Source organism: Arachis duranensis, chromosome 1, assembly GCF_000817695.3.
Source record: "Arachis duranensis cultivar V14167 chromosome 1, aradu.V14167.gnm2.J7QH, whole genome shotgun sequence".
NCBI lineage: Eukaryota > Viridiplantae > Streptophyta > Magnoliopsida > Fabales > Fabaceae > Arachis > Arachis duranensis.
Window position 1 is genome coordinate 100,089,017 of NC_029772.3, and position 3,540 is coordinate 100,092,556.

Genomic DNA, 3,540 nt, shown 5'->3' on the forward strand with positions numbered 1-3,540 from the left:
TTTTGGATTAAAATCAAAATCGTTTTCAATTTTTTTATTAAAATAATCCTCAACGTTACAAAATGTTATAAAATCGTTTTTTTATCCATAAAAAAAAAGATTTTTAGACAATTTTACTCTTAAATAAAAATAAAAAATATTAAAAAACAAAATAAACCCTTCCCCACCCCTTATCTCTTCGCTCTCTTATGGTCTTTTCTCACCATCCCCTTCTTCATATCAACTCTCTCTTCCAACTCCTCGCATGCCCTCCTTCTTCTTTCTTATTCCTTATTCTACTCTTCTCTCCCTTTTCACCATCCCACCACCTCTATCCTTCTTCCTTCTCCACTTTCTTCTCCCTCTCCATCACCAGCCTCAACCCTTTTTTCATTGATGTCGGTCTCGCCTTCCAGTTTCGATCTCCTTCTCCAATGTCGAGCCCAAAGATATCAGTTTGAAGTTGAATCTCGATATAGGTGAGTAAATTTTTCAATTAAAAAGTTTGTTCATTCACCCAATTCACCAAGAGTATCAACGACAAAAGAAATTTATGGGCTTGTGGGTGTGGAACAATTTCAAAACACGCAGAGGAGACACAATGATTTCGAGTTATCTGTTGCTATTTTTTTCCCTTGCGTTCTTTTCTTGTTCGTTGTTCTTATTTTCATCTTCGTTTATTTTTTTAAAATTTTATTGCTGATTTTGGATTTAAAATTGTTGTTAATGATGACTAAATTGTTGTTTAATATGAAATTTTTATTAATTTATTTTATGGTTGTTGCTGTTGTTAAATTGTTGCACAAAGAAAAAAAGTGGTAATTGTTGTTAAATTGTTGCTGTTCCGGTAAAAAGAAAAGGATTAGAAGTAGTGGCTAGATGGTACTGATTTAGGATGAAGAATTGATAATAAAGAGAAAGAAAGTGTGCTGACTCTGGTGGCAGTGGTCATGGTGATGATGATGCAGAAGTTAGTGGTGAAGGGGAGAGGGTTTTTTAATTTTTGTTTAAAGGTAAAATTGTCCGAAAAATACTTTTTTTTGGACAAAAGGATGATTTTGTAACGTTAAGGATGATTTTAATAAGAAAAAAAAGGTTAGGGACGAAAAAAGTACTTAACCCTTAATAATATATGTTATTTTTAAATTCATTTTAAGAATACATGTTACGAATAATACTGGACACATGATGATATTTAGATGTGTTTAAAAATCTTTTTTTTATTAAAACACAGTTGGACACAGCAAGCACGCGTGTCAGACGAGTATATCGTGTCCGAAATTTGTTTAACATGCGAATACGGCAACTTAACGAACTCAATTATTAAAATCATCTATCATATATTTGTGTATAAATACATGTATAATTTAATTCATTTTTAGTGAGTATTTTATATTTTAATATATATTTTATACTGATAACTAATTTTAGTATGCATCTAGTTTGATTAAAATATATAAGAGTTTAATTTTGATAATGTAAAATAATTTTATATAATTATTTAATTATATCTTTTTTTATAATTATTTACATGATTAATATAAAAAAGGGTAAAGTATACTTTTTTTCTCTAAAGTTTGGTAAAAGTTTCAAAAATACTCCAAAATTTTATTTTGTTTCAATTTTGTCCTAGAAGTTTTTGATTTGCATCAAATATACCTTAGACGGCTAAATTTGCAAAAAAATTAAGACCAATCTAAGAAATTTTGGTGTTGCATGCGTACGCATGTATGATGCATACGCATGATGTCCTGTTTTACACAAAAATTCTGTTTTTACTGTTTGACCTTCCCGACAAGCTTGTAAACCTCTGTAACCATTGTTTTGTTGAAACACCTTTTGAATTATTAACCATTTCTCTGGCTCTCTAAACTTCTGAAAATTCTGTTTAAGATCCGTTGGCAAGCTTTTAAACCTTAGAATGAGAGTGAGTATGTTAGTTAAATTGGGGAGATATTGGAAAGGGTTTTGCGAGATGATAATTGAATTAATGAGGTGTTGGTAACGCCGAATGAGATGTGATTGATAAAGATAATGATAATAATAAGGAAATGTGATTGAATTGAGATGTGAATATTGAGATTAGTGATGACTGAGTATGGCCGGATTGGCTGAGATGACAAGGTTCGGGTGTGATCCCACTTGCGTGTTAACTCAAAAATTGTGTTGGCGCCTACACCAGCAAGGATGGAGGTTCCATCCCGTTTTGCTCGTGGTTGCGGTGTCATGATGGGGATGGAGGTTTTATCCCGCCTGTGATGAGGACGGGGATTTCATCCCACTCACGAGGTTGGCAAGTTGAGGATGAAGGATTTCCTCTCTTGTCATGATGTGAATGTGGGGATGGTAGAAAGGCACGCTCCTTTGTAATATTTTTCCCCCACTTTCTTCTCTAGTTGAAAGGTAGAAAGGCATACTCTTTCGATGTGGAAAAGCACACTCCTTCGTGATGCCTCTAGGAGAAGGTGGAAAGGCACTCTCATTCATTTATATTCCTCTTGGGGATGCGCAACCTAAAGACCATATTTGGGTTAGCTACCGATGTGTCGAGATTCTGGCAATATAACCGACACATGAGCTCACGACTAGTAAGAAAGACATTCATCATATGCATTTGTATATTTTACTTGAGTTGTGCATTATTTTTGTTTGCCTAAATGTTTATATATGCTTAATTTCTAATTGTTCTAACTACTGTAACTGCTTTCTATATCTGTTCTTTCATTTTTTGTCTTGTTTGTTTTTGTAACTGAGAGACCCCTCATGTTGGTGGAGGTGATACTGAGGGTAGTTCCACCAATGTTTTGGAGGGTTGGAGGAGACAGAAAGTAAAATGTTAGGTCAAATATAGCTTAGGACGTGAATACCTTAGATAGTTTTACCTAAATTGCTGGTTTAGTTGGATCTTAAGTTTAAATCTGAGTGTCAAAGTTCTAGGATTGCCTCTGGTACCTTTACCATACTGAGAACCCCCAGTCCTCATTCCATACATGTATTGTTGTTTTTCATATGCAGGTCGAGAGGATATATATATAAATAGATTCTCTGCCTTGTTTATATTATACTTTATCCCTCTTAGAGGTTGATTTCGAAGAAACAGGTTTTGTATTTTGTCTTTTAGATATGGTTGGGTTTTATATAAATATGTATATCTATACTCTGGCCGGTCTTTTCTTCCCAGGTTGAGTTCGGAGCTTGTTATCTATTTTTTAAAATTCTGATTTATATTTAAGATTCTAGCCTTCCTTTCAATCTTGCTTATCCGTCTACACTTAACTTTCGTGAGCGATGCGAATTCTATTTCGATTTTGATTAGCTTCTCTTTCAAGTCTCCTAGTTAAAATTCTTTCAACTATACTATATATGTATTTTTACTTTTAGAGGTCGTAGTGCCTCACCACCTCTAATCTACATCCTAGGCATAAAACTCTGTGTGGTAAGGTGTTATAACATGCAAAAGGTATTCTCTATCTCTTTTAAAAGAATATTAAACTTGCATATTATTGTGTTCTATTCTCTGTTGAATTCATTTTTGGGATGGACTGATTTGCATAGGAATAG